The 25,171-nt window shown below is 41.3% G+C and overlaps 7 non-coding genes across 7 annotated transcripts; all 7 read right to left on the bottom strand.

Moving 5' to 3' along the window:
- Positions 1–3,462: 3,462 nt before the first annotated feature.
- On the bottom strand, positions 3,463–3,678 carry LOC146858696 (small nucleolar RNA U3). The gene has a single exon (XR_014980594.1). It is a non-coding gene; the product is annotated as a small nucleolar RNA U3 (small nucleolar RNA).
- A 3,160-nt stretch (positions 3,679–6,838) lies between these two features.
- LOC146858695 (small nucleolar RNA U3) lies at positions 6,839–7,048 on the bottom strand. The gene has a single exon (XR_014980222.1). It is a non-coding gene; the product is annotated as a small nucleolar RNA U3 (small nucleolar RNA).
- Positions 7,049–10,208: 3,160 nt separating this feature from the next.
- Positions 10,209–10,424, bottom strand: LOC146858694 (small nucleolar RNA U3). The gene has a single exon (XR_014980193.1). It is a non-coding gene; the product is annotated as a small nucleolar RNA U3 (small nucleolar RNA).
- A 3,160-nt stretch (positions 10,425–13,584) lies between these two features.
- LOC146858693 (small nucleolar RNA U3) lies at positions 13,585–13,797 on the bottom strand. Its single transcript, XR_014980265.1, has one exon. It is a non-coding gene; the product is annotated as a small nucleolar RNA U3 (small nucleolar RNA).
- Positions 13,798–17,538: 3,741 nt separating this feature from the next.
- LOC146858692 (small nucleolar RNA U3) lies at positions 17,539–17,754 on the bottom strand. Its single transcript, XR_014980621.1, has one exon. It is a non-coding gene; the product is annotated as a small nucleolar RNA U3 (small nucleolar RNA).
- Positions 17,755–20,914: 3,160 nt separating this feature from the next.
- LOC146858691 (small nucleolar RNA U3) lies at positions 20,915–21,130 on the bottom strand. The gene has a single exon (XR_014980530.1). It is a non-coding gene; the product is annotated as a small nucleolar RNA U3 (small nucleolar RNA).
- A 3,160-nt stretch (positions 21,131–24,290) lies between these two features.
- On the bottom strand, positions 24,291–24,503 carry LOC146858690 (small nucleolar RNA U3). Its single transcript, XR_014980264.1, has one exon. It is a non-coding gene; the product is annotated as a small nucleolar RNA U3 (small nucleolar RNA).
- Between the last annotated feature and the right edge of the window lie 668 nt (positions 24,504–25,171).

Here is a 25,171-nt window from a genome sequence, read left to right as displayed (position 1 = left end):
GTTACTTTCGATTGCGGGTTGCCTTGCGGGTGTGGTTTTTCGTGTTGGTTGTATAAAATGAAACCGTATTGTGGGGTCAGAGTGATGTGGCCCACGACGTTGATACCTCCTGATTTTGCTTCTCTGCAACGCCAAGTGTTTTTGAATGTATGTCATATGCTCCTGTCATTCTAGCGGCCGGCCGGAAGGTTGTAGGCCCATACTTGTATATTCTTGAGATTGCAATAAACGGTTTCAAACAAAAAAAAAAACAAAAAAACAAAAAAAAAAACTATAGAAATGATCCCATAAAGTATAGTCTTAACAAAATTCTTTATAGCTCACACAGACAGAAAGGGTGGAAACCCTTCCTACTTACAGTAAGACAAGGTTCGACATCATCAACGGAAATAAAAACATATAAATATAAACATATTTTTTACTCCACAAGATAATATTCCACAGATGCACACGCATACGCCTTTATTTACATTAAAGCCTACTCAATAGATCCTGGTGAGACACTGCTTTATAAATTTGCATATTTTAAATCAGCAACCAATCAAATTCAGCCTGCCTGTTCCTGACCCAACGCTGTACCACAGGGAGAGTTGGAAAATTCTTCAAAAAACTGCAGGTTCCACAAGATCATACAGATGATTTTTAATCCGAATAGTTGGTCCAGATTAGCATCTGTCAAACAGCCAAAAGAGTGACACTGATCACTAGCGAGAAGGGACCTGCTAAGGTTGCAAGCGTGGAAACAAACGTTGTAGCATTCAAGCTACCTTTAAATTTTGAACAGTTGCACCACAGATCAAATGTACGGCAACATCTTTTATTAGTTTCCCCAAACAAACTAAGGAGCATATCAGCAACAACCGGCGATAATTATCGCTAAGCGCACTTAGCGCTAGGATAATTATCGCCGGCTAGCGTGGATTATTATCGCTGAGATAACGTGCTATTAGCAACGCTTATCTCAAAAACGATAAAAATCCTAACGCTAACTGCCTAACGTGATATTATCGCTGGAAACCCAGCGATAATGTCACGAAGTGTGGCGTTAGCTTGCTGATAGGGACTCACAAACTTAGCCATGATATCCACCTTACATAGGATACCATGGCTAAGTCAGTCCTGAAGCAGGCATAAGGAAAGTAGCAATAACAGGGGTTATCGCTACTTTTCCTGCCGCTATGCTTCATAGCGTGGGCCTTGATGATAGGAGAAATGTCGCTTAGCGACATTTCTCCTGTCATGTCAGGTCAGGTACGCCCACTTTGCATCTCATTAGAGATGCAAAGCTGGGCGTTAGGAATCCCGACGCTAATGCAAGGTTTCACGCGTTAGCGTGACCTTGCTAATTAGGCGATCATTTTTTATCACCAGCTTGATGATATGCCCCTAACTGTTCCCCAGTTCACATGTAAGACTCTAAGCAGACGATGAACTTCGACGGGGGTCCAGACTTAGTGAAAAACCTCTTGCAGCACATACGGGAGATAACGGAACCTATCACTTTCAGAAGAGCCAAGAATGCCTGGCTATCTAAGAAAGCGTTCACATGAACAACTTGTACTACCACCCAGCTTGAATTCATGCAGCTTTTCAAAGCTAAAAGACCTTTAGGTGTCTCAGCACTACAGAAGTATCCAAAATATAGTTTATGTTTTGTGTACAGAAGACTTTTTACACTGGGAAGTGAATACTTGCCAGAAACGTTTTGTATCTAATATTTATTAGAACAGGAATTGAACTTTTCAGTATATAGTTCCGTTTTACAGCATATCCTCAAATGAAGAAAGGAACGGCCATCAACAGTAGACAGTTGTTTCAAAAATTAAACTCTGCCTGTGCCCTTCGTTTTTAGATCAGAACTTATCTGCAACACCTTTGGGCCATTTACAAATACTATTTCAATCTTGATTCTACATAACATATCAAGACAAAGAGTTTTATAACTCTATGCCAAGCTGTCCAAGGGTTACAGGAAGATATCACAAGAGCATTTTTTCTGCCACCTGGCTAAGCTCTCAGCAGATCAGTGATAGATAATTAAAACCTGACGCTGCAATCTATGCAGCTAACTAAAGTTTAATTCAGCATGATAGACTAAAGTTGAAGGCACTGGACAAACACAAGAAAGGGGACCAGGAAAATCGCCTCTTGGGGCAGGCTAAAAGGCTATCACAATATGGTCTCAACTTTGTAATTTTTACGTAAAAACAGACCATGGCTGGAAAAGCAGTCGGGCGATGCCCCAGACTCTTACAAAGCCAAGAAGAGGCAAAGGCTCTGGGTATTCACCTGGCCTGTCACCAAACTGTAAACTTCTACAATTTACGGCCTGGCGCCAGCCCACCTACCTCGTTTCATAGGTGTCGCAGCATAGTGGATATCCAAAATGGTGGCATTTGGGGTTCTAACCATTACAGCTATAGAACTTTCAAGGCACAGGGCTTATTTTACTATTTACAACCAGCTGATATTCCGATTCTCTACATGAGGCTCTCAATCTTCCAGTGTTCTAAAATACCATAGGACAACGCTACAGGGGGCTACAATGGTCATTAAATACCATCTGTTTGAGTTATAGACTCAAGTTAAAGCTGAGCTTCTATATCGAGGGGATAGAACATTTAATCAATGTGATACCCGAGGCAGAAAGTCTATACTGATATCACAACATTGCAGTCAATGAAGTAAGAATACTCTAACTTGAACCAGGAGAACCAAAAAAATGGCACTTGCTGGAGCAGGTGGCTCGTTCTGACCATTATTCGATCGTTGCAACTCCTCTGTCCCCAATGGATCTTGCAAAATTCCAAAGTTCGAATGCATCAAGCCCTTGATGTACTAAGGGTTGCACAGGGGCTTGTTGGGAGCTGCAAGATTTTGTGCTGAGCACGCAAGCTTTTATAATGAAAAGTAAACAGACGCAGTCCCTTACTTCTGCTTTGCACCGCACGAATTCCTGTGAAAACTTTAACAAATACCAAAGGAGTAATTTTTCATCCTTAGCAGTCTAAGATCCACCGCAGCCTTGTAAGTTGTAAGAAGCCAGGGTGTTACGCTTCCTCTTACTCTAAACGGCCTAACTAGCATTAGCAGGTTTCTTTAAACAGTCTATTCGAAAGAGTGATAAATCGTTTGAGTAGCAGTAGTTGCCTTGCAGAAGTCTAGGCTCTACAAATGGCTCATACGCACAATCCATTTAAAATGTACTCTTTACTATCCATGTTCGAAAAACAAAGCTTTTTTTATAAATAACATACCAAATTATCAACTGATGGTGAGAGGTGCCTTTCAAAGAGAACCTCTTGCAAAAACCACAAGTCCAAGAAAGCTCAACAGCTTCTAATAAGTATTCATATACTCAACAGTTAAATTACAAGAAACCAAAGAAATCAAAACAGAAATGACAAACTAAACAAGAAATTAGAAACTGATAGACTTTCTAACACCCAAAAATAAAAGCTAACCACTCAGTTTGTGTTCTCTTTCTCCAATCCTCCTGAAAGGAACAGGAACGATCATCAATAGCAAACAGCAGCTACATGAATGCAACACTGTTCACTCACTTCACGCCCAAAAGAGAAAACTACAATTCTTCCTCGTGGTTAGCGAAGACCAGACACTTTCAAACACATTTCCTCAGTTAAAAACTATAGAAATGATCCCTGAAAGTATAGTCTTAACAAAATTCTTTATAGCTCACACAGACAGAAAGGGTGGAAACCCTTCCTACTTACAGTAAGACAAGGTTCGGCATCATCAACGGAAATAAAAACATATAAATATAAACATATTTTTTACTCCACAAGATAATATTCCACAGATGCACACGCATACGCCTTTATTTACATTAAAGCCTACTCAATAGATCCTGGTGAGACACTGCTTTATAAATTTGCATATTTTAAATCAGCAACCAATCAAATTCAGCCTGCCTGTTCCTGACCCAACGCTGTACCACAGGGAGAGTTGGAAAATTCTTCAAAAAACTGCAGGTTCCACAAGATCATACAGATGATTTTTAATCCGAATAGTTGGTCCAGATTAGCATCTGTCAAACAGCCAAAAGAGTGACACTGATCACTAGCGAGAAGGGACCTGCTAAGGTTGCAAGCGTGGAAACAAACGTTGTAGCATTCAAGCTACCTTTAAATTTTGAACAGTTGCACCACAGATCAAATGTACGGCAACATCTTTTATTAGTTTCCCCAAACAAACTAAGGAGCATATCAGCAACAACCGGCGATAATTATCGCTAAGCGCACTTAGCGCTAGGATAATTATCGCCGGCTAGCGTGGATTATTATCGCTGAGATAACGTGCTATTAGCAACGCTTATCTCAAAAACGATAAAAATCCTAACGCTAACTGCCTAACGTGAGATTATCGCTGGAAACCCAGCGATAATGTCACGAAGTGTGGCGTTAGCTTGCTGATAGGGACTCACAAACTTAGCCATGATATCCACCTTACATAGGATACCATGGCTAAGTCAGTCCTGAAGCAGGCATAAGGAAAGTAGCAATAAAAGGGGTTATCGCTACTTTTCCTGCCGCTATGCTTCATAGCGTGGGCCTTGATGATAGGAGAAATGTCGCTTAGCGACATTTCTCCTGTCATGTCAGGTCAGGTACGCCCACTTTGCATCTCATTAGAGATGCAAAGCTGGGCGTTAGGAATCCCGACGCTAATGCAAGGTTTCACGCGTTAGCGTGACCTTGCTAATTAGGCGATCATTTTTTATCACCAGCTTGATGATATGCCCCTAACTGTTCCCCAGTTCACATGTAAGACTCTAAGCAGACGATGAACTTCGACGGGGGTCCAGACTTAGTGAAAAACCTCTTGCAGCACATACGGGAGATAACGGAACCTATCACTTTCAGAAGAGCCCTGAATGCCTGGCTATCTAAGAAAGCGTTCACATGAACAACTTGTACTACCACCCAGCTTGAATTCATGCAGCTTTTCAAAGCTAAAAGACCTTTAGGTGTCTCAGCACTACAGAAGTATCCAAAATATAGTTTATGTTTTGTGTACAGAAGACTTTTTACACTGGGAAGTGAATACTTGCCAGAAACGTTTTGTATCTAATATTTATTAGAACAGGAATTGAACTTTTCAGTATATAGTTCCGTTTTACAGCATATCCTCAAATGAAGAAAGGAACGGCCATCAACAGTAGACAGTTGTTTCAAAAATTAAACTCTGCCTGTGCCCTTCCTTTTTAGATCAGAACTTATCTGCAACACCTTTGGGCCACTTACAAATACTATTTCAATCTTGATTCTACATAACATATCAAGACAAAGAGTTTTATAACTCTATGCCAAGCTGTCCAAGGGTTACAGGAAGATATCACAAGAGCATTTTTTCTGCCACCTGGCTAAGCTCTCAGCAGATCAGTGATAGATAATTAAAACCTGACGCTGCAATCTATGCAGCTAACTAAAGTTTAATTCAGCATGATAGACTAAAGTTGAAGGCACTGGACAAACACAAGAAAGGGGACCAGGAAAATCGCCTCTTGGGGCAGGCTAAAAGGCTATCACAATATGGTCTCAACTTTGTAATTTTTACGTAAAAACAGACCATGGCTGGAAAAGCAGTCGGGCGATGCCCCAGACTCTTACAAAGCCAAGAAGAGGCAAAGGCTCTGGGTATTCACCTGGCCTGTCACCAAACTGTAAACTTCTACAATTTACGGCCTGGCGCCAGCCCACCTACCTCGTTTCATAGGTGTCGCAGCATAGTGGATATCCAAAATGGTGGCATTTGGGGTTCTAACCATTACAGCTATAGAACTTTCAAGGCACAGGGCTTATTTTACTATTTACAACCAGCTGATATTCCGATTCTCTACATGAGGCTCTCAATCTTCCAGTGTTCTAAAATACCATAGGACAACGCTACAGGGGGCTACAATGGTCATTAAATACCATCTGTTTGAGTTATAGACTCAAGTTAAAGCTGAGCTTCTATATCGAGGGGATAGAACATTTAATCAATGTGATACCCGAGGCAGAAAGTCTATACTGATATCACAACATTGCAGTCAATGAAGTAAGAATACTCTAACTTGAACCAGGAGAACCAAAAAAATGGCACTTGCTGGAGCAGGTGGCTCGTTCTGACCATTATTCGATCGTTGCAACTCCTCTGTCCCCAATGGATCTTGCAAAATTCCAAAGTTCGAATGCATCAAGCCCTTGATGTACTAAGGGTTGCACAGGAGCTTGTTGGGAGCTGCAAGATTTTGTGCTGAGCACGCAAGCTTTTATAATGAAAAGTAAACAGACGCAGTCCCTTACTTCTGCTTTGCACCGCACGAATTCCTGTGAAAACTTTAACAAATACCAAAGGAGTAATTTTTCATCCTTAGCAGTCTAAGATCCACCGCAGCCTTGTAAGTTGTAAGAAGCCAGGGTGTTACGCTTCCTCTTACTCTAAACGGCCTAACTAGCATTAGCAGGTTTCTTTAAACAGTCTATTTGAAAGAGTGATAAATCTTTTGAGTAGCAGTAGTTGCCTTGAAGAAGTCTAGGCTCTACAAATAGCTCATACGCACAGTCCATTTAAAATGTACTCTTTACTATCCATGTTCGAAAAACAAAGCTTTTTTTATAAATAACATACCAAATTATCAACTGATGGTGAGAGGTGCCTTTCAAAGAGAACCTCTTGCAAAAACCACAAGTCCAAGAAAGCTCAACAGCTTCTAATAAGTATTCATATACTCAACAGTTAAGTTACAAGAAACCAAAGAAATCAAAAAAGAAATGACAAACTAAACAAGAAATTAGAAACTGATAGACTTTCTTACACCCAAAAATAAAAGCTAACCACTCAGTTTGTGTTCTCTTTCTCCAATCCTCCTGAAAGGAACAATCATCAATAGCAAACAGCAGCTACAGGAATGCAACACTGTTCACTCACTTCACGCCCAAAAGAGAAAACTACAATTCTTCCTCGTGGTTAGCGAAGACCAGACACTTTCAAACACATTTCCTCAGTTAAAAACTATAGAAATGATCCCTGAAAGTATAGTCTTAACAAAATTCTTTATAGCTCACACAGACAGAAAGGGTGGAAACCCTTCCTACTTACAGTAAGACAAGGTTCGGCATCATCAACGGAAATAAAAACATATAAATATAAACATATTTTTTACTCCACAAGATAATATTCCACAGATGCACACGCATACGCCTTTATTTACATTAAAGCCTACTCAATAGATCCTGGTGAGACACTGCTTTATAAATTTGCATATTTTAAATTAGCAACCAATCAAATTCAGCCTGCCTGTTCCTGACCCAATGCTGTACCACAGGGAGAGTTGGAAAATTCTTCAAAAAACTGCAGGTTCCACAAGATCATACAGATGATTTTTAATCCGAATAGTTGGTCCAGATTAGCATCTGTCAAACAGCCAAAAGAGTGACACTGATCACTAGCGAGAAGGGACCTGCTAAGGTTGCAAGCGTGGAAACAAACGTTGTAGCATTCAAGCTACCTTTAAATTTTGAACAGTTGCACCACAGATCAAATGTACGGCAACATCTTTTATTAGTTTCCCCAAACAAACTAAGGGGCATATCAGCAACAACCGGCGATAATTATCGCTAAGCGCACTTAGCGCTAGGATAATTATCGCCGGCTAGCGTGGATTATTATCGCTGAGATAACGTGCTATTAGCAACGCTTATCTCAAAAACGATAAAAATCCTAACACTAACTGCCTAACGTGAGATTATCGCTGGAAACCCAGCGATAATGTCACGAAGTGTGGCGTTAGCTTGCTGATAGGGACTCACAAACTTAGCCATGATATCCACCTTACATAGGATACCATGGCTAAGTCAGTCCTGAAGCAGGCGTAAGGAAAGTAGCAATAACAGGGGTTATCGCTACTTTTCCTGCCGCTATGCTTCATAGCGTGGGCCTTGATGATAGGAGAAATGTCGCTTAGCGACATTTCTCCTGTCATGTCAGGTCAGGTACGCCCACTTTGCATCTCATTAGAGATGCAAAGCTGGGCGTTAGGAATCCCGACGCTAATGCAAGGTTTCACGCGTTAGCGTGACCTTGCTAATTAGGCGATCATTTTTTATCACCAGCTTGATGATATGCCCCTAACTGTTCCCCAGTTCACATGTAAGACTCTAAGCAGACGATGAACTTCGACGGGGGTCCAGACTTAGTGAAAAACCTCTTGCAGCACATACGGGAGATAACGGAACCTATCACTTTCAGAAGAGCCCTGAATGCCTGGCTATCTAAGAAAGCGTTCACACGAACAACTTGTACTACCACCCAGCTTGAATTCATGCAGCTTTTCAAAGCTAAAAGACCTTTAGGTGTCTCAGCACTACAGAAGTATCCAAAATATAGTTTATGTTTTGTGTACAGAAGACTTTTTACACTGGGAAGTGAATACTTGCCAGAAACGTTTTGTATCTAATATTTATTAGAACAGGAATTGAACTTTTCAGTATATAATTCCGTTTTACAGCATATCCTCAAATGAAGAAAGGAACGGCCATCAACAGTAGACAGTTGTTTCAAAAATTAAACTCTGCCTGTGCCCTTCCTTTTTAGATCAGAACTTATCTGCAACACCTTTGGGCCACTTACAAATACTATTTCAATCTTGATTCTACATAACATATCAAGACAAAGAGTTTTATAACTCTATGCCAAGCTGTCCAAGGGTGACAGGAAGATATCACAAGAGCATTTTTTCTGCCACCTGGCTAAGCTCTCAGCAGATCAGTGATAGATAATTAAAACCTGACGCTGCAATCTATGCAGCTAACTAAAGTTTAATTCAGCATGATAGACTAAAGTTGAAGGCACTGGACAAACACAAGAAAGGGGACCAGGAAAATCGCCTCTTGGGGCAGGCTAAAAGGCTATCACAATATGGTCTCAACTTTGTAATTTTTACGTAAAAACAGACCATGGCTGGAAAAGCAGTCGGGCGATGCCCCAGACTCTTACAAAGCCAAGAAGAGGCAAAGGCTCTGGGTATTCACCTGGCCTGTCACCAAACTGTAAACTTCTACAATTTACGGCCTGGCGCCAGCCCACCTACCTCGTTTCATAGGTGTCGCAGCATAGTGGATATCCAAAATGGTGGCATTTGGGGTTCTAGCCATTACAGCTATAGAACTTTCAAGGCACAGGGCTTATGTTACTATTTACAACCAGCTGATATTCCGATTCTCTACATGAGGCTCTCAATCTTCCAGTGTTCTAAAATACCATAGGACAACGCTACAGGGGGCTACAATGGTCATTAAATACCCTCTGTTTGAGTTATAGACTCAAGTTAAAGCTGAGCTTCTATATCGAGGGGATAGAACATTTAATCAATGTGATACCCGAGGCAGAAAGTCTATACTGATATCACAACATTCCCGTCAATGAAGTAAGAATAATCTAACTTGAACCAGGAGAACCAAAAAAATGGCACTTGCTGGAGCAGGTAGCTCGTTCTGACCATTATTCGATCGTTGCAACTCCTCTGTCCCCAATGGATCTTGCAAAATTCCAAAGTTCGAATGCATCAAGCCCTTGATGTACTAAGGGTTGCACAGGGGCTTGTTGGGAGCTGCAAGATTTTGTGCTGAGCACGCAAGCTTTTATAATGAAAAGTAAACAGACGCAGTCCCTTACTTCTGCTTTGCACCGCACGAATTCCTGTGAAAACTTTAACAAATACCAAAGGAGTAATTTTTCATCCTTAGCAGTCTAAGATCCACCGCAGCCTTGTAAGTTGTAAGAAGCCAGGGTGTTACGCTTCCTCTTACTCTAAACGGCCTAACTAGCATTAGCAGGTTTCTTTAAACAGTCTATTCGAAAGAGTGATAAATCGTTTGAGTAGCAGTAGTTGCCTTGCAGAAGTCTAGGCTCTACAAATGGCTCATACGCACAATCCATTTAAAATGTACTCTTTACTATCCATGTTCGAAAAACAAAGCTTTTTTTATAAATAACATACCAAATTATCAACTGATGGTGAGAGGTGCCTTTCAAAGAGAACCTCTTGCAAAAACCACAAGTCCAAGAAAGCTCAACAGCTTCTAATAAGTATTCATATACTCAACAGTTAAATTACAAGAAACCAAAGAAATCAAAACAGAAATGACAAACTAAACAAGAAATTAGAAACTGATAGACTTTCTAACACCCAAAAATAAAAGCTAACCACTCAGTTTGTGTTCTCTTTCTCCAATCCTCCTGAAAGGAACAGGAACGATCATCAATAGCAAACAGCAGCTACATGAATGCAACACTGTTCACTCACTTCACGCCCAAAAGAGAAAACTACAATTCTTCCTCGTGGTTAGCGAAAACCAGACACTTTCAAACACATTTCCTCAGTTAAAAACTATAGAAAAGATCCCTGAAAGTATAGTCTTAACAAAATTCTTTATAGCTCACACAGACAGAAAGGGTGGAAACCCTTCCTACTTACAGTAAGACAAGGTTCGGCATCATCAACGGAAATAAAAACATATAAATATAAACATATTTTTTACTCCACAAGATAATATTCCACAGATGCACACGCATACGCCTTTATTTACATTAAAGCCTACTCAATAGATCCTGGTGAGACACTGCTTTATAAATTTGCATATTTTAAATCAGCAACCAATCAAATTCAGCCTGCCTGTTCCTGACCCAACGCTGTACCACAGGGAGAGTTGGAAAATTCTTCAAAAAACTGCAGGTTCCACAAGATCATACAGATGATTTTTAATCCGAATAGTTGGTCCAGATTAGCATCTGTCAAACAGCCAAAAGAGTGACACTGATCACTAGCGAGAAGGGACCTGCTAAGGTTGCAAGCGTGGAAACAAACGTTGTAGCATTAAAGCTACCTTTAAATTTTGAACAGTTGCACCACAGATCAAATGTACGGCAACATCTTTTATTAGTTTCCCCAAACAAACTAAGGAGCATATCAGCAACAACCGGCGATAATTATCGCTAAGCGCACTTAGCGCTAGGATAATTATCGCCGGCTAGCGTGGATTATTATCGCTGAGATAACGTGCTATTAGCAACGCTTATCTCAAAAACGATAAAAATCCTAACGCTAACTGCCTAACGTGAGATTATCGCTGGAAACCCAGCGATAATGTCACGAAGTGTGGCGTTAGCTTGCTGATAGGGACTCACAAACTTAGCCATGATATCCACCTTACATAGGATACCATGGCTAAGTCAGTCCTGAAGCAGGCGTAAGGAAAGTAGCAATAACAGGGGTTATCGCTACTTTTCCTGCCGCTATGCTTCATAGCGTGGGCCTTGATGATAGGAGAAATGTCGCTTAGCGACATTTCTCCTGTCATGTCAGGTCAGGTACGCCCACTTTGCATCTCATTAGAGATGCAAAGCTGGGCGTTAGGAATCCCGACGCTAATGCAAGGTTTCACGCGTTAGCGTGACCTTGCTAATTAGGCGATCATTTTTTATCACCAGCTTGATGATATGCCCCTAACTGTTCCCCAGTTCACATGTAAGACTCTAAGCAGACGATGAACTTCGACGGGGGTCCAGACTTAGCGAAAAACCTCTTGCAGCACATACGGGAGATAACGGAACCTATCACTTTCAGAAGAGCCCTGAATGCCTGGCTATCTAAGAAAGCGTTCACATGAACAACTTGTACTACCACCCAGCTTGAATTCATGCAGCTTTTCAAAGCTAAAAGACCTTTAGGTGTCTCAGCACTACAGAAGTATCCAAAATATAGTTTATGTTTTGTGTACAGAAGACTTTTTACACTGGGAAGTGAATACTTGCCAGAAACGTTTTGTATCTAATATTTATTAGAACAGGAATTGAACTTTTCAGTATATAATTCCGTTTTACAGCATATCCTCAAATGAAGAAAGGAACGGCCATCAGCAGTAGACAGTTGTTTCAAAAATTAAACTCTGCCTGTGCCCTTCCTTTTTAGATCAGAACTTATCTGCAACACCTTTGGGCCACTTACAAATACTATTTCAATCTTGGTTCTACATAACATATCAAGACAAAGAGTTTTATAACTCTATGCCAAGCTGTCCAAGGGTTACAGGAAGATATCACAAGAGCATTTTTTCTGCCACCTGGCTAAGCTCTCAGCAGATCAGTGATAGATAATTAAAACCTGACGCTGCAATCTATGCAGCTAACTAAAGTTTAATTCAGCATGATAGACTAAAGTTGAAGGCACTGGACAAACACAAGAAAGGGGACCAGGAAAATCGCCTCTTGGGGCAGGCTAAAAGGCTATCACAATATGGTCTCAACTTTGTAATTTTTACGTAAAAACAGACCATGGCTGGAAAAGCAGTCGGGCGATGCCCCAGACTCTTACAAAGCCAAGAAGAGGCAAAGGCTCTGGGTATTCACCTGGCCTGTCACCAAACTGTAAACTTCTACAATTTACGGCCTGGCGCCAGCCCACCTACCTCGTTTCATAGGTGTCGCAGCATAGTGGATATCCAAAATGGTGGCATTTGGGGTTCTAACCATTACAGCTATAGAACTTTCAAGGCACAGGGCTTATTTTACTATTTACAACCAGCTGATATTCCGATTCTCTACATGAGGCTCTCAATCTTCCAGTGTTCTAAAATACCATAGGTCAACGCTACAGGGGGCTACAATGGTCATTAAATACCCTCTGTTTGAGTTATAGACTCAAGTTAAAGCTGAGCTTCTATATCGAGGGGATAGAACATTTAATCAATGTGATACCCGAGGCAGAAAGTCTATACTGATATCACAACATTCCAGTCAATGAAGTAAGAATACTCTAACTTGAACCAGGAGAACCAAAAAAATGGCACTTGCAGGAGCAGGTGGCTCGTTCTGACCATTATTCGATCGTTGCAACTCCTCTGTCCCCAATGGATCTTGCAAAATTCCAAAGTTCGAATGCATCAAGCCCTTGATGTACTAAGGGTTGCACAGGGGCTTGTTGGGAGCTGCAAGATTTTGTGCTGAGCACGCAAGCTTTTATAATGAAAAGTAAACAGACGCAGTCCCTTACTTCTGCTTTGCACCGCACGAATTCCTGTGAAAACTTTAACAAATACCAAAGGAGTAGTTTTTCATCCTTAGCAGTCTAAGATCCACCGCAGCCTTGTAAGTTATAAGAAGCCAGGGTGTTACGCTTCCTCTTACTCTAAACGGCCTAACTAGCATTAGCAGGTTTCTTTAAACAGTCTATTTGAAAGAGTGATAAATCTTTTGAGTAGCAGTAGTTGCCTTGCAGAAGTCTAGGCTCTACAAATAGCTCATACGCACAGTCCATTTAAAATGTACTCTTTACTATCCATGTTCGAAAAACAAAGCTTTTTTTATAAATAACATACCAAATTATCAACTGATGGTGAGAGGTGCCTTTCAAAGAGAACCTCTTGCAAAAACCACAAGTCCAAGAAAGCTCAACAGCTTCTCATAAGTATTCATATACTCAACAGTTAAGTTACAAGAAACCAAAGAAATCAAAAAAGAAATGACAAACTAAACAAGAAATTAGAAACTGATAGACTTTCTTACACCCAAAAATAAAAGCTAACCACTCAGTTTGTGTTCTCTTTCTCCAATCCTCCTGAAAGGAACAGGAACGATCATCAATAGCAAACAGCAGCTACAGGAATGCAACACTGTTCACTCACTTCACGCCCAAAAGAGAAAACTACAATTCTTCCTCGTGGTTAGCGAAGACCAGACACTTTCAAACACATTTCCTCAGTTAAAAACTATAGAAATCCCCGGCGGTGTCGGCCTGGAAAGAACACATGGATTGGTGCATGTTCCGAGAAAAGGTGGTGTATGTGGCGAGGGGTAAGCCTGGGACATGGGTGAAAGTATGGGGCCCCTGGAACGCCTACCGCGGGGGTATCTGCGCGCCACCACTGCTGCCTGCTGCCTCACCAGCCCCGTCCCCTTAGCTGACTCCTTTCCCCAGCCCCGGGCACAGGGTTCCCCCAGTCCTCGATCCGTTCCCCTTCCCCTCTTTAGACTCCTGTGGATGGCTGGGGTCCCCCATTTGGGGAGCACGTGCTGTTACTTTCGATTGCGGGTTGCCTTGCGGGTGTGGTTTTTCGTGTTGGTTGTATAAAATGAAACCGTATTGTGGGGTCAGAGTGATGTGGCCCACGACGTTGATACCTCCTGATTTTGCTTCTCTGCAACGCCAAGTGTTTTTGAATGTATGTCATATGCTCCTGTCATTCTAGCGGCCGGCCGGAAGGTTGTAGGCCCATACTTGTATATTCTTGAGATTGCAATAAACGGTTTCAAACAAAAAAAAAAAACAAAAAAACAAAAAAAAAAACTATAGAAATGATCCCATAAAGTATAGTCTTAACAAAATTCTTTATAGCTCACACAGACAGAAAGGGTGGAAACCCTTCCTACTTACAGTAAGACAAGGTTCGGCATCATCAACGGAAATAAAAACATATAAATATAAACATATTTTTTACTCCACAAGATAATATTCCACAGATGCACACGCATACGCCTTTATTTACATTAAAGCCTACTCAATAGATCCTGGTGAGACACTGCTTTATAAATTTGCATATTTTAAATCAGCAACCAATCAAATTCAGCCTGCCTGTTCCTGACCCAACGCTGTACCACAGGGAGAGTTGGAAAATTCTTCAAAAAACTGCAGGTTCCACAAGATCATACAGATGATTTTTAATCCGAATAGTTGGTCCAGATTAGCATCTGTCAAACAGCCAAAAGAGTGACACTGATCACTAGCGAGAAGGGACCTGCTAAGGTTGCAAGCGTGGAAACAAACGTTGTAGCATTCAAGCTACCTTTAAATTTTGAACAGTTGCACCACAGATCAAATGTACGGCAACATCTTTTATTAGTTTCCCCAAACAAACTAAGGAGCATATCAGCAACAACCGGCGATAATTATCGCTAAGCGCACTTAGCGCTAGGATAATTATCGCCGGCTAGCGTGGATTATTATCGCTGAGATAACGTGCTATTAGCAACGCTTATCTCAAAAACGATAAAAATCCTAACGCTAACTGCCTAACGTGAGATTATCGCTGGAAACCCAGCGATAATGTCACGAAGTGTGGCGTTAGCTTGCTGATAGGGACTCACAAACTTAGCCATGATATCCACCTTACATAGGATACCATGGCTAAGTCAGTCCTGAAGCAGGCATAAGGAAAGTAGCAATAAAAGGGGTTATCGCTACTTTTCCTGCCGCTATGCTTCATAGCGTGGGCCTTGATGATAGGAGAAATGTCGCTTAGCGACATTTCTCCTGTCATGTCAGGTCAGGTACGCCCACTTTGCATCTCATTAGAGATGCAAAGCTGGGCGTTAGGAATCCCGACGCTAATGCAAGGTTTCACGCGTTAGCGTGACCTTGCTAATTAGGCGATCATTTTTTATCACCAGCTTGATGATATGCCCCTAACTGTTCCCCAGTTCACATGTAAGACTCTAAGCAGACGATGAACTTCGACGGGGGTCCAGACTTAGTGAAAAACCTCTTGCAGCACATACGGGAGATAACGGAACCTATCACTTTCAGAAGAGCCCTGAATGCCTGGCTATCTAAGAAAGCGTTCACATGAACAACTTGTACTACCACCCAGCTTGAATTCATGCAGCTTTTCAAAGCTAAAAGACCTTTAGGTGTCTCAGCACTACAGAAGTATCCAAAATATAGTTTATGTTTTGTGTACAGAAGACTTTTTACACTGGGAAGTGAATACTTGCCAGAAACGTTTTGTATCTAATATTTATTAGAACAGGAATTGAACTTTTCAGTATATAGTTCCGTTTTACAGCATATCCTCAAATGAAGAAAGGAACGGCCATCAACAGTAGACAGTTGTTTCAAAAATTAAACTCTGCCTGTGCCCTTCCTTTTTAGATCAGAACTTATCTGCAACACCTTTGGGCCACTTACAAATACTATTTCAATCTTGATTCTACATAACATATCAAGACAAAGAGTTTTATAACTCTATGCCAAGCTGTCCAAGGGTTACAGGAAGATATCACAAGAGCATTTTTTCTGCCACCTGGCTAAGCTCTCAGCAGATCAGTGATAGATAATTAAAACCTGACGCTGCAATCTATGCAGCTAACTAAAGTTTAATTCAGCATGATAGACTAAAGTTGAAGGCACTGGACAAACACAAGAAAGGGGACCAGGAAAATCGCCTCTTGGGGCAGGCTAAAAGGCTATCACAATATGGTCTCAACTTTGTAATTTTTACGTAAAAACAGACCATGGCTGGAAAAGCAGTCGGGCGATGCCCCAGACTCTTACAAAGCCAAGAAGAGGCAAAGGCTCTGGGTATTCACCTGGCCTGTCACCAAACTGTAAACTTCTACAATTTACGGCCTGGCGCCAGCCCACCTACCTCGTTTCATAGGTGTCGCAGCATAGTGGATATCCAAAATGGTGGCATTTGGGGTTCTAACCATTACAGCTATAGAACTTTCAAGGCACAGGGCTTATTTTACTATTTACAACCAGCTGATATTCCGATTCTCTACATGAGGCTCTCAATCTTCCAGTGTTCTAAAATACCATAGGACAACGCTACAGGGGGCTACAATGGTCATTAAATACCATCTGTTTGAGTTATAGACTCAAGTTAAAGCTGAGCTTCTATATCGAGGGGATAGAACATTTAATCAATGTGATACCCGAGGCAGAAAGTCTATACTGATATCACAACATTGCAGTCAATGAAGTAAGAATACTCTAACTTGAACCAGGAGAACCAAAAAAATGGCACTTGCTGGAGCAGGTGGCTCGTTCTGACCATTATTCGATCGTTGCAACTCCTCTGTCCCCAATGGATCTTGCAAAATTCCAAAGTTCGAATGCATCAAGCCCTTGATGTACTAAGGGTTGCACAGGAGCTTGTTGGGAGCTGCAAGATTTTGTGCTGAGCACGCAAGCTTTTATAATGAAAAGTAAACAGACGCAGTCCCTTACTTCTGCTTTGCACCGCACGAATTCCTGTGAAAACTTTAACAAATACCAAAGGAGTAATTTTTCATCCTTAGCAGTCTAAGATCCACCGCAGCCTTGTAAGTTGTAAGAAGCCAGGGTGTTACGCTTCCTCTTACTCTAAACGGCCTAACTAGCATTAGCAGGTTTCTTTAAACAGTCTATTCGAAAGAGTGATAAATCGTTTGAGTAGCAGTAGTTGCCTTGCAGAAGTCTAGGCTCTACAAATGGCTCATACGCACAATCCATTTAAAATGTACTCTTAACTATCCATGTTCGAAAAACAAAGCTTTCTTTATAAATAACATACCAAATTATCAACTGATGGTGAGAGGTGCCTTTCAAAGAGAACCTCTTGCAAAAACCACAAGTCCAAGAAAGCTCAACAGCTTCTAATAAGTATTCATATACTCAACAGTTAATTTACAAGAAACCAAAGAAATCAAAACAGAAATGACAAACTAAACAAGAAATTAGAAACTGATAGACTTTCTAACACCCAAAAATAAAAGCTAACCACTCAGTTTGTGTTCTCTTTCTCCAATCCTCCTGAAAGGAACAGGAACGATCATCAATAGCAAACAGCAGCTACATGAATGCAACACTGTTCACTCACTTCACGCCCAAAAGAGAAAACTACAATTCTTCCTCGTGGTTAGCGAAAACCAGACACTTTCAAACACATTTCCTCAGTTAAAAACTATAGAAATGATCCCTGAAAGTATAGTCTTAACAAAATTCTTTATAGCTCACACAGACAGAAAGGGTGGAAACCCTTCCTACTTACAGTAAGACAAGGTTCGGCATCATCAACGGAAATAAAAACATATAAATATAAACATATGTTTTACTCCACAAGATAATATTCCACAGATGCACACGCATACGCCTTTATTTACATTAAAGCCTACTCAATAGATCCTGGTGAGACACTGCTTTATAAATTTGCATATTTTAAATCAGCAACCAATCAAATTCAGCCTGCCTGTTCCTGACCCAACGCTGTACCACAGGGAGAGTTGGAAAATTCTTCAAAAAACTGCAGGTTCCACAAGATCATACAGATGATTTTTAATCCGAATAGTTGGTCCAGATTAGCATCTGTCAAACAGCCAAAAGAGTGACACTGATCACAAGCGAGAAGGGACCTGCTAAGGTTGCAAGCGTGGAAACAAACGTTGTAGCATTAAAGCTACCTTTAAATTTTGAACAGTTGCACCACAGATCAAATGTACGGCAACATCTTTTATTAGTTTCCCCAAACAAACTAAGGAGCATATCAGCAACAACCGGCGATAATTATCGCTAAGCGCACTTAGCGCTAGGATAATTATCGCCGGCTAGCGTGGATTATTATCGCTGAGATAACGTGCTATTAGCAACGCTTATCTCAAAAACGATAAAAATCCTAACGCTAACTGCCTAACGTGAGATTATCGCTGGAAACCCAGCGATAATGTCACGAAGTGTGGCGTTAGCTTGCTGATAGGGACTCACAAACTTAGCCATGATATCCACCTTACATAGGATACCATGGCTAAGTCAGTCCTGAAGCAGGCGTAAGGAAAGTAGCAATAACAGGGGTTATCGCTACTTTTCCTGCCGCTATGCTTCATAGCGTGGGCCTTGATGATAGGAGAAATGTCGCTTAGCGACATTTCTCCTGTCATGTCAGGTCAGGTACGCCCACTTTGCATCTCATTAGAGATGCAAAGCTGGGCGTTAGGAATCCCGACGCTAATGCAAGGTTTCACGCGTTAGCGTGACCTTGCTAATTAGGCGATCATTTTTTATCACCAGCTTGATGATATGCCCCTAACTGTTCCCCAGTTCACATGTAAGACTCTAAGCAGACGATGAACTTCGACGGGGGTCCAGACTTAGTGAAAAACCTCTTGCAGCACATACGGGAGATAACGGAACCTATCACTTTCAGAAGAGCCCTGAATGCCTGGCTATCTAAGAAAGCGTTCACATGAACAACTTGTACTACCACCCAGCTTGAATTCATGCAGCTTTTCAAAGCTAAAAGACCTTTAGGTGTCTCAGCACTACAGAAGTATCCAAAATATAGTTTATGTTTTGTGTACAGAAGACTTTTTACACTGGGAAGTGAATACTTGCCAGAAACGTTTTGTATCTAATATTTATTAGAACAGGAATTGAACTTTTCAGTATATAATTCCGTTTTACAGCATATCCTCAAATGAAGAAAGGAACGGCCATCAACAGTAGACAGTTGTTTCAAAAATTAAACTCTGCCTGTGCCCTTCCTTTTTAGATCAGAACTTATCTGCAACACCTTTGGGCCACTTACAAATACTATTTCAATCTTGATTCTACATAACATATCAAGACAAAGAGTTTTATAACTCTATGCCAAGCTGTCCAAGGGTTACAGGAAGATATCACAAGAGCATTTTTTCTGCCACCTGGCTAAGCTCTCAGCAGATCAGTGATAGATAATTAAAACCTGACGCTGCAATCTATGCAGCTAACTAAAGTTTAATTCAGCATGATAGACTAAAGTTGAAGGCACTGGACAAACACAAGAAAGGGGACCAGGAAAATCGCCTCTTGGGGCAGGCTAAAAGGCTATCACAATATGGTCTCAACTTTGTAATTTTTACGTAAAAACAGACCATGGCTGGAAAAGCAGTCGGGCGATGCCCCAGACTCTTACAAAGCCAAGAAGAGGCAAAGGCTCTGGGTATTCACCTGGCCTGTCACCAAACTGTAAACTTCTACAATTTACGGCCTGGCGCCAGCCCACCTACCTCGTTTCATAGGTGTCGCAGCATAGTGGATATCCAAAATGGTGGCATTTGGGGTTCTAACCATTACAGCTATAGAACTTTCAAGGCACAGGGCTTATTTTACTATTTACAACCAGCTGATATTACGATTCTCTACATGAGGCTCTCAATCTTCCAGTGTTCTAAAATACCATAGGTCAACGCTACAGGGGGCTACAATGGTCATTAAATACCCTCTGTTTGAGTTATAGACTCAAGTTAAAGCTGAGCTTCTATATCGAGGGGATAGAACATTTAATCAATGTGATACCCGAGGCAGAAAGTCTATACTGATATAACAACATTCCAGTCAATGAAGTAAGAATACTCTAACTTGAACCAGGAGAACCAAAAAAATGGCACTTGCAGGAGCAGGTGGCTCGTTCTGACCATTATTCGATCGTTGCAACTCCTCTGTCCCCAATGGATCTTGCAAAATTCCAAAGTTCGAATGCATCAAGCCCTTGATGTACTAAGGGTTGCACAGGGGCTTGTTGGGAGCTGCAAGATTTTGTGCTGAGCACGCAAGCTTTTATAATGAAAAGTAAACAGACGCAGTCCCTTACTTCTGCTTTGCACCGCACGAATTCCTGTGAAAACTTTAACAAATACCAAAGGAGTAGTTTTTCATCCTTAGCAGTCTAAGATCCACCGCAGCCTTGTAAGTTGTAAGAAGCCAGGGTGTTACGCTTCCTCTTACTCTAAACGGCCTAACTAGCATTAGCAGGTTTCTTTAAACAGTCTATTTGAAAGAGTGATAAATCTTTTGAGTAGCAGTAGTTGCCTTGCAGAAGTCTAGGCTCTACAAATAGCTCATACGCACAGTCCATTTAAAATGTACTCTTTACTATCCATGTTCGAAAAACAAAGCTTTTTTTATAAATAACATACCAAATTATCAACTGATGGTGAGAGGTGCCTTTCAAAGAGAACCTCTTGCAAAAACCACAAGTCCAAGAAAGCTCAACAGCTTCTAATAAGTATTCATATACTCAACAGTTAAGTTACAAGAAACCAAAGAAATCAAAAAAGAAATGACAAACTAAACAAGAAATTAGAAACTGATAGACTTTCTTACACCCAAAAATAAAAGCTAACCACTCAGTTTGTGTTCTCTTTCTCCAATCCTCCTGAAAGGAACAGGAACGATCATCAATAGCAAACAGCAGCTACAGGAATGCAACACTGTTCACTCACTTCACGCCCAAAAGAGAAAACTACAATTCTTCCTCGTGGTTAGCGAAGACCAGACACTTTCAAACACATTTCCTCAGTTAAAAACTATAGAAATGATCCCTGAAAGTATAGTCTTAACAAAATTCTTTATAGCTCACACAGACAGAAAGGGTGGAAACCCTTCCTACTTACAGTAAGACAAGGTTCGGCATCATCAACGGAAATAAAAACATATAAATATAAACATATTTTTTACTCCACAAGATAATATTCCACAGATGCACACGCATACGCCTTTATTTACATTAAAGCCTACTCAATAGATCCTGGTGAGACACTGCTTTATAAATTTGCATATTTTAAATTAGCAACCAATCAAATTCAGCCTGCCTGTTCCTGACCCAATGCTGTACCACAGGGAGAGTTGGAAAATTCTTCAAAAAACTGCAGGTTCCACAAGATCATACAGATGATTTTTATTCCGAATAGTTGGTCCAGATTAGCATCTGTCAAACAGCCAAAAGAGTGACACTGATCACTAGCGAGAAGGGACCTGCTAAGGTTGCAAGCGTGGAAACAAACGTTGTAGCATTCAAGCTACCTTTAAATTTTGAACAGTTGCACCACAGATCAAATGTACGGCAACATCTTTTATTAGTTTCCCCAAACAAACTAAGGGGCATATCAGCAACAACCGGCGATAATTATCGCTAAGCGCACTTAGCGCTAGGATAATTATCGCCGGCTAGCGTGGATTATTATCGCTGAGATAACGTGCTATTAGCAACGCTTATCTCAAAAACGATAAAAATCCTAACGCTAACTGCCTAACGTGAGATTATCGCTGGAAACCCAGCGATAATGTCACGAAGTGTGGCGTTAGCTTGCTGATAGGGACTCACAAACTTAGCCATGATATCCACCTTACATAGGATACCATGGCTAAGTCAGTCCTGAAGCAGGCGTAAGGAAAGTAGCAATAACAGGGGTTATCGCTACTTTTCCTGCCGCTATGCTTCATAGCGTGGGCCTTGATGATAGGAGAAATGTCGCTTAGCGACATTTCTCCTGTCATGTCAGGTCAGGTACGCCCACTTTGCATCTCATTAGAGATGCAAAGCTGGGCGTTAGGAATCCCGACGCTAATGCAAGGTTTCACACGTTAGCGTGACCTTGCTAATTAGGCGATCATTTTTTATCACCAGCTTGATGATATGCCCCTAACTGTTCCCCAGTTCACATGTAAGACTCTAAGCAGACGATGAACTTCGACGGGGGTCCAGACTTAGTGAAAAACCTCTTGCAGCACATACGGGAGATAACGGAACCTATCACTTTCAGAAGAGCCCTGAATGCCTGGCTATCTAAGAAAGCGTTCACATGAACAACTTGTACTACCACCCAGCTTGAATTCATGCAGCTTTTCAAAGCTAAAAGACCTTTAGGTGTCTCAGCACTACAGAAGTATCCAAAATATAGTTTATGTTTTGTGTACAGAAGACTTTTTACACTGGGAAGTGAATACTTGCCAGAAACGTTTTGTATCTAATATTTATTAGAACAGGAATTGAACTTTTCAGTATATAATTCCGTTTTACAGCATATCCTCAAATGAAGAAAGGAACGGCCATCAACAGTAGACAGTTGTTTCAAAAATTAAACTCTGCCTGTGCCCTTCCTTTTTAGATCAGAACTTATCTGCAACACCTTTGGGCCACTTACAAATACTATTTCAATCTTGGTTCTACATAACATATCAAGACAAAGAGTTTTATAACTCTATGCCAAGCTGTCCAAGGGTTACAGGAAGATATCACAAGAGCATTTTTTCTGCCACCTGGCTAAGCTCTCAGTAGATCAGTGATAGATAATTAAAACCTGACGCTGCAATCTATGCAGCTAACTAAAGTTTAATTCAGCATGATAGACTAAAGTTGAAGGCACTGGACAAACACAAGAAAGGGGACCAGGAAAATCGCCTCTTGGGGCAGGCTAAAAGGCTATCACAATATGGTCTCAACTTTGTAATTTTTACGTAAAAACAGACCATGGCTGGAAAAGCAGTCGGGCGATGCCCCAGACTCTTACAAAGCCAAGAAGAGGCAAAGGCTCTGGGTATTCACCTGGCCTGTCACCAAACTGTAAACTTCTACAATTTACGGCCTGGCGCCAGCCCACCTACCTCGTTTCATAGGTGTCGCAGCATAGTGGATATCCAAAATGGTGGCATTTGGGGTTCTAACCATTACAGCTATAGAACTTTCAAGGCACAGGGCTTATTTTACTATTTACAACCAGCTGATATTACGATTCTCTACATGAGGCTCTCAATCTTCCAGTGTTCTAAAATACCATAGGTCAACGCTACAGGGGGCTACAGTGGTCATTAAATACCCTCTGTTTGAGTTATAGACTCAAGTTAAAGCTGAGCTTCTATATCGAGGGGATAGAACATTTAATCAATGTGATACCCGAGGCAGAAAGTCTATACTGATATCACAACATTCCAGTCAATGAAGTAAGAATACTCTAACTTGAACCAGGAGAACCAAAAAAATGGCACTTGCAGGAGCAGGTGGCTCGTTCTGACCATTATTCGATCGTTGCAACTCCTCTGTCCCCAATGGATCTTGCAAAATTCCAAAGTTCGAATGCATCAAGCCCTTGATGTACTAAGGGTTGCACAGGGGCTTGTTGGGAGCTGCAAGATTTTGTGCTGAGCACGCAAGCTTTTATAATGAAAAGTAAACAGACGCAGTCCCTTACTTCTGCTTTGCACCGCACGAATTCCTGTGAAAACTTTAACAAATACCAAAGGAGTAGTTTTTCATCCTTAGCAGTCTAAGATCCACCGCAGCCTTGTAAGTTATAAGAAGCCAGGGTGTTACGCTTCCTCTTACTCTAAACGGCCTAACTAGCATTAGCAGGTTTCTTTAAACAGTCTATTTGAAAGAGTGATAAATCTTTTGAGTAGCAGTAGTTGCCTTGCAGAAGTCTAGGCTCTACAAATAGCTCATACGCACAGTCCATTTAAAATGTACTCTTTACTATCCATGTTCGAAAAACAAAGCTTTTTTTATAAATAACATACCAAATTATCAACTGATGGTGAGAGGTGCCTTTCAAAGAGAACCTCTTGCAAAAACCACAAGTCCAAGAAAGCTCAACAGCTTCTCATAAGTATTCATATACTCAACAGTTAAGTTACAAGAAACCAAAGAAATCAAAAAAGAAATGACAAACTAAACAAGAAATTAGAAACTGATAGACTTTCTTACACCCAAAAATAAAAGCTAACCACTCAGTTTGTGTTCTCTTTCTCCAATCCTCCTGAAAGGAACAGGAACGATCATCAATAGCAAACAGCAGCTACAGGAATGCAACACTGTTCACTCACTTCACGCCCAAAAGAGAAAACTACAATTCTTCCTCGTGGTTAGCGAAGACCAGACACTTTCAAACACATTTCCTCAGTTAAAAACTATAGAAATCCCCGGCGGTGTCGGCCTGGAAAGAACACATGGATTGGTGCATGTTCCGAGAAAAGGTGGTGTATGTGGCGAGGGGTAAGCCTGGGACATGGGTGAAAGTATGGGGCCCCTGGAACGCCTACCGCGGGGGTATCTGCGCGCCACCACTGCTGCCTGCTGCCTCACCAGCCCCGTCCCCTTAGCTGACTCCTTTCCCCAGCCCCGGGCACAGGGTTCCCCCAGTCCTCGATCCGTTCCCCTTCCCCTCTTTAGACTCCTGTGGATGGCTGGGGTCCCCCATTTGGGGAGCACGTGCTGTTACTTTCGATTGCGGGTTGCCTTGCGGGTGTGGTTTTTCGTGTTGGTTGTATAAAATGAAACCGTATTGTGGGGTCAGAGTGATGTGGCCCACGACGTTGATACCTCCTGATTTTGCTTCTCTGCAACGCCAAGTGTTTTTGAATGTATGTCATATGCTCCTGTCATTCTAGCGGCCGGCCGGAAGGTTGTAGGCCCATACTTGTATATTCTTGAGATTGCAATAAACGGTTTCAAACAAAAAAAAAAAACAAAAAAACAAAAAAAAAAACTATAGAAATGATCCCATAAAGTATAGTCTTAACAAAATTCTTTATAGCTCACACAGACAGAAAGGGTGGAAACCCTTCCTACTTACAGTAAGACAAGGTTCGGCATCATCAACGGAA

This window comes from Triturus cristatus, chromosome 3_2 (assembly GCF_964204655.1).
Source record: "Triturus cristatus chromosome 3_2, aTriCri1.1, whole genome shotgun sequence".
Taxonomy (NCBI): Eukaryota; Metazoa; Chordata; class Amphibia; order Caudata; family Salamandridae; genus Triturus; species Triturus cristatus.
The sequence above is the reverse complement of the archived record's forward strand: the minus strand, read 5'-3'. Positions and strand labels throughout refer to the sequence as shown.